Source organism: Vulpes lagopus, chromosome 24, assembly GCF_018345385.1.
Source record: "Vulpes lagopus strain Blue_001 chromosome 24, ASM1834538v1, whole genome shotgun sequence".
Lineage (NCBI taxonomy): Eukaryota > Metazoa > Chordata > Mammalia > Carnivora > Canidae > Vulpes > Vulpes lagopus.
The window spans coordinates 40,363,094-40,383,247 of record NC_054847.1 but is presented as its reverse complement, the minus strand read 5'-3'; positions in this window follow the sequence as shown (position 1 = coordinate 40,383,247).

The following is a 20,154-nucleotide window of genomic DNA, read 5'->3' as shown; positions in this document are numbered from 1 at the left end:
CAGGATGCAGTGTTCCGTTGCTGTGCCTGCTGCCAGGAAGGCTGCCTTCCAGGGCTGACTCCTCCTGGGGTATGTGCAGGGAGATGTCTGGGGCAGGGACTGCTCTGTTGGCTTTGAGGTAAGGGGCTGTTTTCCAAGGGTTCAGCCCAAGAACTATCAAATGGAGACACATGGGGCTTCAGTCAACTTTGTACAGGAGAAGTGGTGGCAATTCTTGAAGATGGAGAGAGATTAGGAAGAGGGGCCTAATAAAAAGAATGAAGAACAAGGATTTATTGTGTATTTATTATGGTAGGAACTATTCTAAGCACTTTATATGTGTCATCTCAGTGAATTCTTGTAATTTTATGATGGAGTTGCAGGCATTATCCTGACAGTTAATCTGTTTTCAGTCTTCTGCCCCACTCATGTGACCTGCCACTCCTCCTCTCTCCATACCTCCTTCCTATTCTCGCTGTCACACAATGACTTCGCTGAGAAAATGGAAGCAACCAGAACAGAACTTCCACAGCTGCATGTCCTACCACCTGAAGAGTCTGTGTCACTGTGATACTATCCGCCCTCCCTCATGTTACCATGAATGAACTGCTGCCCTTGTACTTGTGCACTAGACCCTGTCTGCCTTTGCCTCCCCAAGGGCATTCTTTTCTCCTGCATCATCGCGTTGTTGCTGTCTGCCATTTCACTCTCAACTGCCTACCAAGACACTTTTATTTCTCCCATCCCTAAAATAATTTCTTCTTTTGACTCCACATACTCCTCCAGCTACCTCCCCAGTTTTCTGTTCGCTTTTATAGCAAATCTCCTCAAAAGACTAGTCTGTTCTTTTTTTTTTTTAGCTTTATTGAAGAACACTTGACAGCTATAATTACATATATTTAAAGTATAAAACTTGATGATTTGATGTACATATGCATTGTAGAATGATTACCAGAATCAAGATAACTAACCCATTGATCACCTCACATAGTTAACATGGTTAATATTCTCAATTTTTTGTGGTGTGAATGCTTTAGAGCAAGTCTCAGCAACTTGCAAGTGTGCAATACAACGGAGTTAACAATAATGCATTGTATAGTTGAAAAAGTTGTCCATTCTTGATGTCTTCAATGTTCCCCAGAATCCACTCTACCCAGCCTTTTCCCTGCCATACCTTTCCAGAGAACCCACTCCTGTTGAGATCATCAATGACTTTCCTATTGCTGCATCTAATACTAATACATATTTCAGCCCTAAGCTTATTAGACTATCAGCATCATTTAACACGGGTGATCACTCACCTCTTGGAACATTTTTGTCTCTGGATTCAGGGACCTCATGCTTGTTAGTTTTCCTCTTCCCTCACTGATTGTCCTTTCTTATTTCTTTCCCCCTGGATTTTCATTTCCCTAAACCATCAATCATGAAGGTCCCTCGGACTCAGAACTCAGACTATATTCCATAGATGAACTCAACCAGTCTCCTTGATTTAAATATGGCCGATTTCTGAACTTTTTTGAGTATTTCATTTGTGAATTTATTTATTATTGAAGTATAATAGACATATAACATCATATTAGTTTCAGGTATAAAACATAATGATTTGATATTTGTATACACTGGGAAATGATCCCTACAGTAAGTCTAGTTACTCTCTGTCACCATACGTAGTTACATAATTTTTTTTTCTTGTGGTAAGAACGTTTAAGATTTGCTCTCTTGAGGCACCTGGATGGCTCAGTGGTTGAGCATCTGCCTTTGGCTCAGGTCTTGATCCTGGGGTCCTGGGATCAAGTCTCACATGAGGCTCCCTGTTGGGGAACCTACTTCTCCCTCTGCCTGTGACTCTGTCTCTCTCTTTGTTTCATGAATAAATAAATAAAATGTTTAAAAAAAAAAGATTTGCTGTCTTGGCATTTTTCAGATATGCACCATGCTATACATTACAACCCATGACTTAATGATCTTATAACTGAAAGTTTTTATCTTTTGACATTCTTCACCCACTCCACCTACCCCCCCCAAACTCCCTCTCCTTTGGCAGCCAATATTCTGTTCTCTATGAGTTTTGTTTTATTTTGTTTGTTTGTTTTGTTAATTAGATTCCACATATAAATGAAATCATGCATTATTTGTCTTTCTCTGATTTATTTCATTTAGCATGAAAATCTGCAAATTTATATTTCCTCTGATATTCCTGGCTTATTTTGTTCAACATAACATTCATTACATCTAAGCTATATATATATTTTGCTTATTTTTTTGTTTGTTTTGTCATAATCAAGTGGTAAACTCTATGAGGGCAGGGATTTTTTTTTAAACTTTGTATTATACAAATCAAAACCACAATGAGATACCACCTCACACCAGTCAGAATGGCAAAAATTAACAAGTCAGGAAACAACAGATGTTGGCAAGGATGCGGAGAAAGAGGAACTCTCTTACACTGTTAGTAGAAATGCAAGCTGGTACAGCCAGCCACTCTGGTAAACAGTATGGAAGTTCCTCAAAAAGTTAAAAATAGAGCTACCTTACAACCCAGCAATTGCATTACTAGGCATTTACCCCAAAGATACAAATGGTGTGTTCCAAAGGGGCAGCTGTACCCCAATGTCTATAGCAGCAATGTCCACAATAGCTGAACTGTGGAAAGAGCCCAGATATCCATCAACAGATGGATAAAGAAGATGTAGTATTTATATATATATTATATATATATACACATATATATTATATATATTATATATAATGCAGTATTATTAATTATATATATTATATATACTGTGGTATTTATATATTATATATATAAATATAATTGAGTATATATACATATATACATATATACATATATATATATATAATGGAGTATTACTTAGCCATTTAAAAAATGAAATCTTGCCACTTGCAACAATGTAGATGGAACTAGAGGGTATTATGCTAAGCGAAATATGTCAACCAGAGATATACAAATACCATATGATTTCACAAAATATAATCTTAGCAATTCCTTAATATTGTCAAATATCCAGTGTTCAAGTTTCTCCAGTAGTCTCACAAATGAGTTTTTATTGTAATAAAATAGATATCACATGAGATTGACCATTTTAATAGTTTTTAAGGGTACACATCAGTGACATTAGCACACTGTTGTGTAACCATCACTATTATCCATCTCCAAAACTTTTTCATTATCCCAAACTGAAACTCTGTACTCATTATGTACACATAAATGACTTTTTGGTAGTGAATTTGTTTGTTATCAGGATATGTAAGAGCCATCAGTTGCATTTGATTGATATTGCTTTTATGTTCCTATATTTCCCCACTCTCTTTTTTTCCTGCCTTTGAAATTATTGTTGCAGAAACTGGGTAGTTTGTTTTGGGTCTTGCTGATTGCATTTCCATGATAGTATTTAACAAAGTCTTCTGTCCTCTGTATTTCCTGCAGACCTGTAGATTTAGAGGCTTCTAGAGATTCAGGTTTGGTTTTTGTTGTTTGCCAGGAGTTCTTCAGGGATGGTGCTGCATCAAGAATCCCATAATGGCTGGTTGTCTCTTTTCATGGTGTGGGCAGGCATTGATGATCATACCCAGACCCATTAATTCATTCGGGGGATTGAGAGATGATGCTATTCTATCATTTATTTCCCATGTATTATCCGAAATATAGAATCCACTCCTATAGAATGAAATATACTCTCATCAACTATTGAATTACCTTGAGATACAGCTCGTTCAGGGAGGGCGACTTAAGTGCTTTATTTTATTTTTTTCAGTTTTCAGGATAATACATCCAGCATCCTCCAAATGGGGTCATTAAAAAAATATCAGTATGAACTCACGGATTTTTACAAATGTGGGTGATGCATTTCAATCCATTGCTATGGTTAGTCCTACTTGATGCTTTTCCTTAACCAGTAGGAATCCCTTCAGGTTGGCTTCTGTGACCTTGGATAGCAGCCTTGTATTCTTGGGTGACAAGACGTTCCAGACTCATTTTGTAACACATTCTCCTATAGACCTGGGCTTTCTGTCCATTTTGTTCATTGCTGTGTCCCAGCATTGCGTATATGTCAGAAAAGAATCTCTGGTGTGTGGTAGGTACAAAATAAATACTTGCTGAATGAATGCATACAGGCTCTTTCATTTATTTATTTATTTATTTATTTATTTATTTAGTATATTTTTTATTGGAGTTCAATTTGCCAACATATAGTATAATACCCAGTGCTCATCCCGTCAAATGCCCCCCTCAGTGCCCATCACCCAGTCACCCCATCCCCCTGCCCACCTCCCCTTCCACTACCCCTTGTTCATTTCCCAGAGTTAGGAGTCTCTCATGTTTTGTCACTCTCTGATATTTCCCACTCATTTTCTCTCCTTTCCCCTATAATCCCTTTCACTATTTTTTATATTTCCCATATGAATGAAACAATATAATGTTTCATTATATTGTTGAAACAATATATTGTTTGTTTCATTATATGTTGTTTCATTGTATGTTTCATTATATGTTGAAACAACATATTGAAACAATATAATGTTTGTCCTTCTCCGATTGACTCAGCATAATACCCTTTAGTTCTATCCATGTTGCTCTTTTAAAAAGAGACGGAATAGTAGAGGCTGGCTAGCAGGCATGCAGCTGGCACACGGAAGAGCAGAATTTAGACCAAGAAAGTTTGCTTTCCGGTTCTGTGTTCTTTTTTTTTTTTTTTTAAAGATTTTATTTACTTATTAATTAGAGACACAGAGAGAGAGAGAGAGAGAGAGAGAAAGAGAGAGGAGAGAGAGAGAGAGAGAGACAGAGACAGAGACAGAGACAGAGACACAGGCAGAGGGAAAAACAGGCTCCATGCAGGGAGCCTGATGTGGGACTTGATCCCGGGTCTCCAGGATCACACCCTGGGCTGAAGGCAGTGCTAAACCGCTGAGCTACCAGGGCTGCCCCAGTTCTGTGCTCTTAATGGAAACACTTGTGAGCCTTAAGATGGGCCAAGATGAAAATACAATTTGATCAGAAAGGTGTGGCACACATTCATGAGTAGTCAGTTCAGAAGGTTGGTTCCCAGAAGACAGTAAAGGCCACTGGAGGCTGCTCCATTCCCATAGGAATCCTTCAGTGCTGTTCTCTGCAGGGAACCCATATTTACCATATTTATATAGTAGATGCTGACATGTTATTTTATTTACCCTCTGCAACAACCCTGAAAACTATATCACCTGAATTTAACAGACAAAGTACCTGTGGCTCAGGGAGGAGGAGTGGCTTGCTTTGGGTCACACAGCTAGCTAGTAGAAAGCCACCCCTGGAGTCCAGGTCTGCTTGGTTCTAAGCGAAGGCATGTTCTTCCTGTGGCTTCCTGAATCCAGTAGACTTTGGGACAGGATATTCATTAGGGCAGCCCCATCTGGCATGTTTTATTACCTTAAGTTCGGAGACATTGAGGCCCTCTGTGGGTAGTCCTTTGCCCACATCCCTTTGACAATATCCTACCTATCTGTCAGGAATCAGCTTACACCGAATACCTTTTAGCTTTCCTGTTATATTCTCATGGCCCATTATTTTTCTTTCTACCCAGCTGCCCGGAATCTGAGTGATGTGGGCACCCCCAATAGCAGAGATGGGGTGCTCCAGAGAGCAGATTCCATGACTAACTCATTCTCGTATTTCTCTGTATTCTGCTCAGTACTCAACACAGTGCCAGGCACACACTAAGGCACTTTGAATTGTTGCAGAATGTGTAGGTTGACCCTTTGAATTTGAGGGCAAGAGCTAATCCTCTCATCTCTTCTTCCTACCCTCAGACATATTCATCAAGGTGACAAAGACATTTACGTTCTTTAGCAAGTTGGCACATGAGATGAATGGCTGAGCAGACATGGCATTTCCAACAAAGTTTAAAGAACAAAAGAGTGACAGACAATGAGGCTGCTTACAGCCATGGCTTCCAAAGAGAGTTGTTCCTGATGATTGGCTGGTTGGAGTAGAGGAAGAAACATTAGACCTATCTACATTTAACTTTTGACTCGCCCTTCAAAAATGTCTATTCCTGTGTATGCTTTATAATGTACTAACACACAGTCACAGCTGTAGGTAGTTTATAAATTTTAATTGTGCATATATTGGGAACACATCTAAAATTTTTTACTAATAGAGGTGAGTGATCAAGAAAACTTTGGAGACCATTGATTTCTGGAAATCTTGGCTGGCACCATCAGTTATTTCTCATGGCAAATGCTAGGCTGTCAGTACTAGAGTAGAGGACAAAGGAAACAATTATTCTGATGCACCAATGATTTGAACAAATGTTTTTGCAAAATGTGCCAATGGTTGGCCTATCCCTAGGCCCCAAATAGCTGAGTTTGCTCCCCTCTGGGGAGGTGGGTTTGCTTTTGGTTGGGTGAGACAATTAGGTGTCAGGTGGCAACCTTTACCCACCAGAGCCAAACACCTTGGTGTCCTTGTGGAGGTGACCCACACAGGCATTGGGGCTGGTTGCCTGCATTTCAGTTTGTAGGTTGTTCTTTGGTTGTTCTGTTCAACCTTCTCTCCCACCCCACCTGAATTTTCTTCATTTCAGCTATTCTGGGTATTCTCTTTGGCTAGATTTACATAGATAATGAATGTTGGTGGGAGTGGTCTGGCTAGAGTGTCCTGTTCTGATACTGCCCCCTCAGGACACTGAATTTTTGAATGTGCTGTAAAAATTGCCTCCCTCTCCTTATCGTGCTGGGAAATGGGGTTCTGTGGGTCTAAGGTCGCAATAGGGCATCCTCCTATAAAACAAAGGGGGTGTCTGAGTTGAAGGAACTGCCAAGTCTGCTGACCCTGAAGGCCAAGCATGAATCCAGCAGTCACAACTGTGGGGTCTCCAAACTGAGGACTAGAAGCAGGTGCTGAGAAAACACCGAGGGTGGGGGTGGGAGGAGGAGTCCTGAGAGCCCCCACACCCGCTTCTCTAACCAGCTAATGTACTTTCTATGGGGCGGGGAGGGGGGTGTCACATGTGCTGGGAGGTACTTAAAGCCAAAAGATGAATGTGGTGCATCTCCTTGCTGTATCAGTTTTCCTTGGAGAATGGGAGGGGGAAGATTTTTACAGTAAAATAAATATAGAAAGAGTGTGGAATAAAATACAAAAAGCACATGCATTTTTAAAGTGAAAATAGATTTTTGCTGTAGATCTCTTTATGCCTCTTCCCGGATCCTGGAGGATTTGCCTTCCCTATCACCTGCTTGTGAGAAGTGCTACAGCAGCACATTGTTCAACGTGAAGGGCCAGAGGTGGAGACAGGTCACCTTCGGCCCCAGGGAGAAAGCAGGAAAGATGCCGATCTGGCCACCTGCACAGCACTCTGGTCAGTCTTCACTGGGGAAATCTGATTCCCCCAGGGGTGCAGGGTTAGCCTCACCTCTCTCTTGGTTCTCACTGTCACTTGCCCAGGGAGCTGGAACTAGAGAGAAGTTTCCACTACATTAGAGCCAGGGCCTTCTGTGGGGGAAAGGAGAGTTCTTTTTGGATTGGGTCAGGGTTGCTCATTGGGGGTTTGAGTAGAAGTGCATCTGCCTGTCTGGTGTAGAATCACTGGAGGTTAGAGCAGGGGAGGACCTGGCAAATCCTCTGCCCAGCTACAGGGTTACTTAGGAGGATCCAGGAGCCCAGAGAGGCAACTGACTGGTTAAGGACCCAGGTAGATTCAAAATAACATCTTTTTGAAGAAGATTAACAGCATTTAAAATTTTATTATGATAAAAACTCTTTCTATGAGATCTACCCTCTTAACAAATTGTTAAGTGTATAAAAACAGTATTATTACCTGTAAGCACAATATTATACAGTAGATCTCTAGATCTTATTTTGCATAACTGAAATCTTATATTCATTGATTAGTAACTCCCTCCCTCCTGGCAACCATCATCCTATTTTTTTTTTAATTTAAATTCAGTTAGCCAACATAAAGTACATCATTCGTTTCAGATGTAGTTTTCAATAATTCATCAGTTGCATATAACACCCAGTGCTCATCACATCGCATGCCCTCCTTAATGCCCATCACCCAGTTACCTCATTCCCCATTCCTTCTCCCTCTTCCCTCCAGCGACCCTCAGTTTGTTTCCTAGAGTTCAGAGTCTCTCATGGTTTTTGTTTCCTTCTCTGATTTTTTCTCATTCAGTTTCTCCTCCTTCCCTTATGGTCTTCTGCACACCATTCTATTCTTAATTTCTATGGCTGTGACTATTTCAGCTACCTCATATGGGTGGAATCATGCAGCGTTTGTTCTTCTGTGACTCGTTTATTTCACTTATCATATGTCCTCAAGGTTCATCCATGTTGTTGCATATTGTAGGATTTCCCTCTCTTTAAAGCCTGGGTAATAATCCTACAATCCATATTGTAGGATTTCCCTCTCTTTAAAGCCTGGGTAATATGTATACACCACATAATCTTTCTCTATTCATCTGTTGAGGGACGTTTAGATTGTTTCCACATTTTAGCTATTGTGAATAGTGCTGCTATGAATGTGAGAGTACAGATATCTCTTTGTGATCCTGATTTCAATTCTTTTGGGCATATACCTAGAGGCAGGATTGCTGGATCATCTGCTAATTCTACTTTTAATTTTTTGAGGGATTTCCAGCCTGTTTTCCTTCACTATACCATTTTGCATTCCCACCAACAGCATGTGAGGGTTCCTCTTTCTCCACAGCCCCAACAACTCTTTTTATCATTTTTTAAAATAATCACGTCCTAAAAGATGTAAGATGGTGTCTCAGTGTGGTTTTGATTTGCATTTTCCTTATGATTAATGATGTTGAACATCTTTTCATGTGTCTGTTGGCCATTTGTATGTGTTTCTTGAAAAATGTCCATTCAGGTCTATAGCCATTTTTATTTTATTTTTATTTTTTGTAGTCATTTTTTAGTTGAGTTATTGATACTGTTTATTTGTTTTGAGCCATTGAGTTGTCTTTATATATTTTGGAAGTTAATGCCTTATCAGATGCATGGCTTGCAAATATTTTCTCCGATTCTGTAGGTTGCCTTTTCACTTTGTTGACTGTTTCTTTTGCTGTGCAGAAGTTTTTTTGGTTTGATGTAATTCCACTCATCTATTTTTGTTTTTGGTACCTGTGTTTTTGATGTTATATCCATGAACTCATTGTCAAGACCAATGTCTTAAAGCTTTTCCCTTATGTTTTCTTCTGGGGGTTCTATACTTTCAGTTTTTAGGTTCAAGTCTTTAATCCCTTTTTAGTTCATTTTTGTGTCTAAGATAAGGCTGAGTTTCATTCTTTTACATGTAGATGTCTAGTTTTCTCAACATCATTTGTTGAAGAGATTATCCCTTTCCATTGTATATTCTTGGCACCATTGTCGAGTAACATTTTGGCTTCTCGATCCAGGGCTATTTGCACTCTTTCATTGCCTTTTGTTTGAGGGGGACTGAAAGGTTTATCTGCTCCAACAAGGCCGGCCTTGCCACAGTGGTCAGAATCTCCTAGAAAAGTCTTTGCTAGAGATTTATCCTAGTAAAATAGTGACTCATAATACACACACACACACACACACACACACACACACAGAAGGATCCTGGAGTTCAGAAGGATCTTTATAGCAACAGTATAGAAAACAGTAAAATACTGAGACAAATGAAGAGATTTTGGTTGGGGGCTCCTGGGCGGCTCAGTTGGTTAAGTGTCTGCCTTCAGCTCAGGTCAGAATTCCAAGGTCCTGGGATGGAGCCCCATGTTGGGGCTCCCTGCTCAGCGGGGAGCCTGCTTCTTCCTTTCCCTCTGCCTACCATTCTCTCTCTCTTTCTCAAATAAATTTTTAAAAATCTGTATTAAAAAAAAGATTTTGGTTGTATCCATTATGGACCACTCACCCAATGTAATAATGTATATCATTAAAAATCTTGCAAAGAATATGTACAGGGCCTCCGTGATGATTACAGGGTCAGTGGAAACAGCAGTGTGATCTCTGGGTGCAGGATTATAGGTGGTCTTCATATTTTCCTTATAACTTTTGTATCTTTAAGTTTTCTACAATGAACATTCATTATATTTCTTTTATATTATTTTACCTTTCAAAATAAAAGTGAAATGTCTTTTCAACTGACTGTAGTTACTAGTTAATGAAATTTGCCAATGGTGTTTTACAATTTCTGGGTTCCTTGGGTGGCTCATACCTTACCTCTACTTTGACTTTTCTTTTTTGCTGAAGAACACCTGTTAGTAGTTTATACAAAAGAGGGCATGTAAGTAGTTAAAAAAAACGATTAGTGTTTGTATATTCAAAATGTCTTTATTTTGTCCTTACTCTTTAATGATCATTTAGCAGAGTAAATAGTTTTTATTACATTTTCCTCCAGCACTTTGAAGATATTGTTCTGTTGTCTTCTGGCATAGGTTGTTGCTGCTAAAAAGAGCAAAGTCAGTTTAATGAGAATGTTTATTTTATTTTTAAATTTAAATTCAATTAGCCAATATATAGTATATCATTAGTTTCAGATGTAGTATTAAATAACTCATTATTTATCTTAAATAACTCAGTCGTAATGAGTGTGTTTAATGAACACATTTTTGTAGGTACTCTTTCTCTCTTTCTCTCTCAATCTCTCTCCAATAGCTTTGATGATTTTATTTTTAATATCCTGCAATTTCACCATGCTGTGTCTAAGTGGGGATTTATCTGGGTTTATTCTGCTTGGCACATGGACATTTTTCAATCTCAGGATTCATCATCTCACATCAATTCCTGGCCATTTCCTCTTTGAATATTGCTTGACATCAGTTCTTCTGCTTTCTTTGGAGAAGTCTGATTATGTGGATGTATGAGTCTTCTGATCTATCTTTATGTTTCTTAACTTTTAAAAAAATTTTAATTGAGGTACATTTTATATAGAGAGAAATGCATTGACTTAAAGTATACAATTTGGGAAATGTATACACCTGTGTATCTACAACCCCAGTTAAGATTTAGAACATTTCCATCACTAAGAACATTCCCTTATGTCTCCATCCAGTCAATTCCCACCTCCCATGGGCTACTGTTCTGGTTTTTTCCATCCTCTATTAGTTTTCCTCTTCTTGAACTTCTTATAAATGCAATCATGCAGAATACAGTTTTTGTATCTGGTCTCTTTCATTCAAAATATTTTTGTGATTTAACTATGTTGTTGTATATACCAATAGCTCATTGCCCTTTTTTGGCAGAGTAATATTCCATTGTAGAAAAATATCAAATTTTGTTTAATCTGTTTTTCTGAATTATCTAGGGGGATTGAGGTCTGTTCTATTGACTCTCTGTGAGTCAATAGAACAATAAAAATGGCTATAGACCTGAATGGACATTTTTCAAGGAACACATACAAATGGCCAACAGACACATGAAAAAATGTTTTTCTCCCTTGAATTTAGTCACATAAAACCAGGGGGAAAGTCACAGAAAGTAATACTGTGTCACTTTTACCTCTTTTTTAAAAAAACATTTTATTTATTTATTCATGAGAGACACACAGAGAGAGGCAGAGACACAGACAGAGAGAGAAGCAGGCTCCCTGCAAGGATCCCGATGGGGGCCCCATCCCCAGACCCGGGATCACGACCTGAGCCAAAAGCAGATGCTCAATTACTGAGCCACCCAGGCGTTCCTCACTTTTACCTCTTAATTCTATACTCTTACCCCCAGTTAATATCCAATATCCCTCTCTTGGCGGGCTTTGAATCTCTCCATTCATCCCCTCCGTCACTAGCTGGAAAGAACTATGATTGCATCATTCACTCATAGTAATCATGGGGAAGTGTGGTAGACAGAACAGTGCTTCCTCCACATGTCCTTGTCCTAAACCCTAGAACCTGTGAATCTGTTCCCTTAAGTGGCAAAAAGAACTTAGCAGATATGATTAATTCCTGGGTTTTGAAGATTATCCTGGATTATTGAGGTGGGCCCAATGGAATCAAAAGTTTTTTGTTAAGAGGGAGGTTGGAGGGTCAAAGGCAGAATAGGAGATGTGATGAAGGAAGCAGTGTCAGGAGAGGGAGAGAGAGAGAGAGAGAGAGAGGGAAAGAGAAGAGGCTTTGCTGTGTCTTTGAAAATGAAGCAAGACATCCATGAGTTAAGGAATGCAGGCAGAGTCTAGAAAGTAGAAAAATCATGGAAACAAATTTTTTTCCTAGAGCCTCCAGAAAGAATGCAGCCCTGCTGACTTATCTCAGACTTCTGACCTCTACAGCTGTGAGAAAATAAATTTATGTTGTTTTAAGCCAGAAGTTTTTGATACTTTGTTATAGCAGCAATAGGAAACCAGTATGGGGACTAAAGGTTTGACCTCCTTAGAAATGTTGAAAATCTAGAATGCGCTCCAAGGAGACAGCCACTACTTAGCTCAAATAAAGGACTCTAACAGTGAGATTTCAGCCCGGCAGGTGGCTGCATACCTTTCACCTACAAGGGCTGCTCCAGGGATGTTCATCCTGTGTTGTGACACCTGCACTTCCCTTAGCACTGCCATTGCTTTGGAGTAACCATCTCTAAGAAGGCTCCTTCCATAATGCTATTGAGCTGGGATGGTACTGGCACTAGAGCAGGTTTTAATTTATTAGAGGACAGATACAGTGCCGGAAACAGGGTGTAAAATATGAGAGGTTCTCAGCCTACATGTTGGAGACTTCATAGGACCCTGAGCTCCTTGAAGGAAGCACCCAACGAGGGTTGACCCAGTGAGGTCTTGCCCTTCAGTCCTATAGGCCTGGGGAGGTCATGTGGTGGCTCCAGTAACAAATTGTACCGAGGAACGGTTGCAGTAAGAAACAAAGGTGATTTTGCTTCCGATTCTTCAGAGATAGCAATATGTCAGCAGCCCCCAGAGAGGCTGGAAGTAAATGAATCAGTGCTAGAAAGTGAAGGATACCATCCGCATTGAATGGCGAAAAGGACTCCTGAACAGTATCTTCATTGATTTTTCCTGTAATTGACACAGCATCTCGGTTTGCCTTCGGGCTTCAGGAGGAAAAAACGGGGAGCCCATGTACACAGCTTCCTTGGGCTGCGATTTACTAAAAAAAATTCCCCCGAATGAGCTTCTTTCCTCCTGTCATTCCTCTTTCTCTTTGCGTCTCCCCTCTCCTTTCCTCTCATCCTGCTTGCTTCTTTAGTTTCTTCCTTCCCTCTCTCCCCTCATCCCGCCAGTCTGTCTGTCTGTCTGTCTCTCCCTCTCATTGCCTTTCATACAAATAAGAACTCAAAGAACACAGGCCACAGGGGCGCCTGAGTGGCTTAGCGGTTGAGCGTCTGCCTTCAGCCCAGGGTGTGATCCTGGGGTCCCAGGATCGAGTCCTGCATCAGGCTTTCTGCAGGGAGCCTGCTTCTCCCTCCACCCGCCCCCCCCCCCGTGTGTGTGTGTGTGTGTGTGTGTGTGTGTGTGATGAATAAATAAATAAAATCTTTGAAAAAAAATACAGACCACAGTATGGGTAATCTATTTTTGTTGGATATGACATCAAGAACTTAGAAAAAAAATACAGAGCATTCCATTTTTCATGTTGGGTTAAATCCCATTTGGTCAGAATCTATCTATCTATCATCTATCTATCTATCTATCTATCTATCTATCTATCTATCTATCTATCCACCTTGTATAGCCCTCACAGTGGCCATATCTGAGAAGTGCCCTCTGGCGTAAGACCCAGAGGGAAGATCTGGGTTCCCTTCAGGGGCCCCACCTCCTTCAGAGATTGGAAGGATCAGCTCCTCACCTCCCGCCTCAGTGAGCAGAACCTGGTTCCTGGCTATGTTGCTGCTTACAGATTTCACAGACAGGAAGACCAAGAGGTCAGTCCGATAACTTTCAGGAAAGAGCCTTCTGAAATGAACCTCCCTGTAGGACAAGCCTGGTAGCCGAGGTGGAGTGCTGTTCCTGGCTTGAAGCTGGCTTAATAAAGCCTGGGAGAAAAAAAGGAGCTTCTAATGCAGAGGGAAGAGCTTTCGGCAAATTTGTCAGCAGCTGGGAAGTGCCCAAGGAAAACAGGAATTTGTGCTGGGGAAGGCAGATTGCTTGAGAATCTCTGTTTGTACCAAGCGTGCTTGCCTAACTGCTCAGAGGAATGGGAAAGCATCTCAGACAGTCTAGCATAAAGATGTTCTTGGCACTGAAGAGGTTCAGAAATCCCTTAACAACTTAAAATGAACCTGAGGGTTTTTGTTGTTGTTTTTTTTAAGAGTTGGCTTCAAATTTGCTTTTTGTGAGCCACAGTCATTCATTCGACAATTATTTATAAAATTCCTACTATGTGCTAGGCACTGTGCTTTATGTTGTGAATATAACGGTCAGCAACAAGTCAGATGGAATGTCTTCTTTTACATGAAAATATAAAACTACCAGCGTGACAGATGCTGTGGAGTAGAAATGGTAGGGTTATACCATAGGTGGTATGACAGGGAAGACTGGATTGGTCAGAGAGGTCAGGACACAAATCCCCAAGAATGTGGTGACTCAGTGCTAGAGTTAAAATCTGCAGGAAGAACGGGAGTTAATCAGGGAAAGGGAATGGGAGAGGAAAAAGAGAAGGCATGTGCAAAGGTCCTGTGGCATGTTGGTTTCGAGGAACTAAAAGAAGCCCCAACTAGTTGGCCAGTGCTGAGGGAAGGGAGAATGATAAGAAGTGAAGTTGGAGAGTCAGACTAGGGGCCTGGCTGTGTTGAGGATTTTAGTTTTTATCTCAAAAATATCAAAGGGCTTTTTAGCAGCTTTAATGTGTGTGTGTGTGTTTGTGTGTGTGTGTGTGAGAGAGAGAGAGAGAGAGAGAGAGAGAGAGAGAAATATCAGAAAGGTCAGTGGAGGGCCACAAGCAGGGAAAGGTAAGCCAGTTAACAAGACAGTGATCCAGACAATAGCTGGTATTGGCCAGAACTAGGGTGGAAGTAGAGAGAAGTGAATGGAGTCCATAGATATTGTTAAGAGAAAATTGGTTGTTTTGGGTGATGAGTTAGGTGAGAATGGCAGATGAAAGCAGAATTAATGACTCCTGAGTTTCTAGCCTGACCAACCATGTGTAGGAATAATAGTGTTGCCATTTGATGAGGTACAGAACCATAGAGAAGGAGCCGATTTGGGATGGGGGTGAGTTTGGTATTAACCCTGTTGGGTTTGAAGTGTCTTTGAAAAATCTAACTGGAGGTATCAGATTAACTTCCCCATGGTCTTCATGGTTTTTCCTGCTACTGATGAGAGCTACTGCCTTAAACAATTTCATTTGCCCCCCAGAATATGTAGGTGGGCAGAGCAAGTTTTATCATTCTCACCTTTAGAGGAGGCAACAGAGAGTGGCTAAGTTGCTTGCCCAAGGTTACACAGTCAGAACTTTGTAGAATTGGGGTCAGCTTAATCCTTTTCACACCTAGTGTGGGTGGGTCTCCTTCCTTTTTACCACTCTGCTTTCCAGTTAGGGCTCATCAGTAATGACAGGCTTCTTGGTGCTGAGCAAACAAACTACTGGGATTAGATATTTGGCAAAAGGGGGCTTCCGCCCAGGTGGTCCCATGGCCTGCCTACAGATGAGACTGATGCCACAGAGCATCCGAAGTTCTAGTGACAGAAACTGATAATGTCGAAATGCTTTCGTGCGTGGTCATGGTTACAGGCTCAAATATTGCATTCAACATTCAAAATTCAGCTCAGAGGACTGACATTTATTGTTGACTCATGCATTCTTCACAACAGCTCTGTGGTTTGGTGGAAGCGGGTATCATGATCCACTTTTTGTGGACAAGTAAACAGAGGGACCGTTATTAATATAAATTCCACGCCCAAGGTGGCTCAACGAGAAAGTGACCAAGCTGGGATCGGAACTCAGGTTGGTTTGATCATGCCCCTTGAATGAAGCCTCCCCAGTTCCTCAAGGGACGGGGGGTTGAACCGAATGGCCTTGAAGGGACCTTCTAGTGCTACCATTGCATTATCTGAATCATGAGAACACTGTTGGGGGAAAAAAAAATCACACTGAACATGATCCTAATGTGAACAGTCTGTTGCTTTACGTTACTTTTTTCTTGAATACCAAGGGTCACCTCTGTGGATGTGTGGAATACTAATGCTCATTTTCGCCTGATCTTAGAAGAAAAAAATCAAGCTCCAAGTAAAGCGATACAACAATTCTTATGGAGCTGTCTTAACAAGGAGAAATTGGTCTGTTCTATTTATTTTCTCTTTGTGGCAGACTGTTTTCAGCTTGAGAGGGAGATAGGATTTTTATGGGGGAGGGAAGATTTGAGAAAAGTGAAAAAGTTTTAGAAGTAGCTTGAGAAACCAGAAGCAGGAGAGATGCTGGGCATGCCTTTGGTGGAACCACCATCCCAGGCCATGGGGCTTGTGACCAAAAGCCTTCTTGGGGTGTTTGGGAACGGCTAATTTAGGAGTCACCCATGGGAGAGGAGCTATTGAAGATGACCCAGGTCGAGTATCAGAGAGGTAGAGGGGCCTGCGTGTGGCTGATGAGGGACGTGGGCGTCGTGCCAGGGTCACCGCCGGGTGGTGCTCAGGTGCTCAGCCACAGCTCGAGGAGAGAAAGAGGGAGAGAGGTTGGGGAGGAGGGAACCCCAAATCCAACCATTAGTTCAGGTGTGGAGTCACCCTCAAGAAGCCGGAGGTGCGAGGGGTCAGGGAATAGGGCATTTACGTTTCCCTTTCAAGGCAGTTGGTGGCAAAAGGAAACCCTTCTAGAAGCAGTAGCATGTTGTGCACAAGGTGAAGGGAAACCTTTTATTAAAGCGGGAACTTGAGCATGGCTGTGCGCTGCAGCCATACCGGCAAGGAGGCAGGGAGCGGGGAGAGGGGTCGACAAGGCTTCCTCTTTCTTCCGGGGCCAGGATCCGATTCAATCTCATTCTTGTTACTTCTCTGTGCCTCAGTTTCCATGTGTATAAGACGGGGGAGATAATAACAGCTGTTCCAAAGAGCTGTGGAGAGTGGAGAGCCTGGCACATAGTAAGGCGATATGACATGTGCTTGCCATCGTGCTGTCCCCCTCCTCCCCTCACCCCTACCGACCCTCCCAGTCCCCCGACCCTCCCCCTCCAGCACATTCTTCTCTCTGCACTGTCTCTGTCCCCATCAACCTTTCCCAGGAGTGTGGCATGAGAAATGGACATCACAGCCTGCTCCCAGCCTGGATGGGGGGGGTCTGCTTGGGCTGCAGAAGGAAGGAAGACCGTCTGGCCCCTTTGCCTCTTACTCTGGCTTTTTGATTATTTCCTTTAAAACCTTTAATAGCTCTATGAATTTTGTCACAGAAATCTATACTTGGTCCTCACAACATATGGTGCAATGAGAAAACTGCCTGTGTACCAGTCAGGGGAAGGCTCATCTCCACGACTTTTCATAAAAATGGTGTTTTAAGTGTTGGTAACGGCACCTCCAACCCTTGTCTGGCTGGCAGTTCCTGAGTCTGTCCCTGAGTGTGGGGCTGTGGAAAGAGAGAAAGACTGGGTGTCAGATGACTGTGTTCCAGCCCTTGTTCTACCAGCAAGCAGCTGTGTGACCCAGGCTGGTGGCTTCACGCCTCTGGGTCCAAGTGATTTCCTGTGAAGGCACTGAACTTCAGTTCTGATGGCTGACCCTCCACTTCTTGGCCTTCCCATGGCTACTGCCCACTGTTTCCATCCTCTCTAGAGGTCAGGGGGCCCACGCACATCTGTCTGCCAGAGGTTGCTCAGTGAAGTCAATGTTGGTCATGAGAGGAAGCCACATAGGAAAGATGGGGCAGGGATTTTAGGGCATCCTAGAAGGCCCCTTTCCCATCAGGGAAATCTGTTATTTGCACTTGATTCTTCTTGTTTCAAAGCCAACGTCTGCAGGAGTGAGGCATCTTACTTCAAGTCCTTGACATCTCAGCATAGATAAATGTCAGCTGCTTTCCAGAGACCACCAGGGCCTTGAGGGCAAGGTATGCACAGTGGGGAGGGTCACAGACCACCAAGGGGAGAAGGGGGCAAAGGATTCTCTTATCTCATCGTTGGCATGGGTGGGGGATCACATCTGTTAGCACTTGCCACAGTTTGGGGACTATTCGGTATCCATCAGGTCCCCACAATGCCACTGTGTCCCCATTGGCTTGCTGTCATCAACCTACTGACCAGGAAATGGAAGCTTAGAGTGATTACATGACACGGAAAGTCACACGGAGGCAAACTGATGTCAGAGCAGGGATGCAAACCCGGGCAGGCTAGCTCCAGTCTCTACTCTCAGCCTTTAGGCCGTGTGGCCTCCCTGAAGTCTTGGCATTGATCTCTTGTCATCCTTGCCACCATGTTGCAGTCGTGTGCCAACCCCAGAGTCATCGCCCTCGTTCCTTGAAGACTTTACCCCCCAGCTGGCTGTTACCTTTGCCAGTATTCCTGCTGGAACTCTTGGTAGGTGATCCTTTCTTACCTTAGCTTACCTGCTCCTTGACCTGCCCCTTCCAATTCCTCTTGCCCTCTGCCCCACCATCCTCTCAAGAAGTCACAGCCTTAGCTGAATCCTTCAACTCCCAGTCGTTGTGCTTATATCACGTCTACTCAGTTCCCTCCCTCTGTTCCCCAAACCTAACAACTCATTCTTGTTCAGTAGCTGCAGGTTCACTGAGCTACCACCTTCTCTCTGTCCTCCCCACCCCCCACCCCCCACCCCCCACCAACCGTGGCTGCACTCCCTCCTTCCTTACCTTCAGTTCTGTGGCCCATTATTATATTTACATCCTCACATACAGGCTCCCCTAGCTTGCTAGCTTCTCCCTCAAAATTCCAACTCTGCCCAAATCCACCTGTCATTTTGTCAACAGCTGAATGGGACCAGACGACTACACACAGCCACACTGACTATTCTTGCCGTCAATTCACGACTGCTAACTTCCAGTGGACATGTCTACTGCATCCCTCTGGGATGCTCACACTTGTATGTTTGGCTAATTTCTACTTTCTTAATTTTTAAAAATATTTTTAAAGATTTTATTTATTTGTGAGAGACACACAGAGAGAGGCAGAGACACAGACAGAGGGAGAAGCAGGCTCCTCGCAGGGAGCCCGATGTGGGATTCGATCCAGGAACCCCGGGATCACGCCCTGAGCCCAAGGCAGATGCTCAACCGCTGAGCCACCCAGGCATCCCATAATTTCTACTTTCTCTCTCCCACACTTTCCCCATATTTACTACCAGACGATGATCTTGGTTTGCTACGGCCAGCAAAAGAGAGCTTGTGCACACTCCCACTACTAAGTCCATTCACCTACCAGGGTCTGTGCCCAGGGTTAAAAATCAAATACAAAATGGAGACCAGATTAGTCTTGGATATTCCTTCACCAGACAAAACCATTTAAGCCACATAAGCAAAACCCAGCTTATGAACATAAGCGAGACCTGACTTAGGTTCTTTCTTTCTTTCTTTTTTTTTTTTTGTATATTTTTTTTATTGGAGTTCGATTTGCCAACATATAGCATAACACCCAGTGTTAGGTTATTTCTTATAAATGTCTCTGATCATCATAAAACAAACTTGATAATCTTCCTAAGGTGGTATGAGATACTCACTTCTAACCAACCCTCTACCGACCAGAAACCCCAAGTGTAATAACCAATCCTTGTAAAGGTTAAACAACTTCTCCGTTCCTTATAAGTCACCCTGTAATGTCATGGCCCTGAGTTTCATATCAGTTTTGAATTTGACAGCTCCTAGCTTATGAACTATTCTTATATGTACAATAAATTCTTACTAAATACTGTTTTATTGATCTGGTGGTTCTAATTTTGGCATTTCTGGACTTTTGATGCCAGCAAGTTCTTCCTTCCCTCTTTTTGCTATGGATGAGTTATCTCTGCTCCTTTTGGCCCAGAATCTCAGCTTTTGAACTGGATTCTTTCTCTCCTATTCAAGGACATCATTTCTGAAATCATCCTTCTCTCTCCTGAATTATTAAAATTCTCCCTCCTTGGTAGACCATTCCCATCATCATGTAAACATGCCATAACATCTCCACATCCTTAATAAAACACAGACTCTGTTGATTGTCTGTAGCTATTGCTTCATCTTTTGCCCCTTTTACAGCAAAGACTCTGAAACGCTCTCTATATTTGCTGTATCCAATTGCTATCCTCCAGTCTCTCTTGAATCCACCATAGTAAAGCTTTTCTCCCCAAC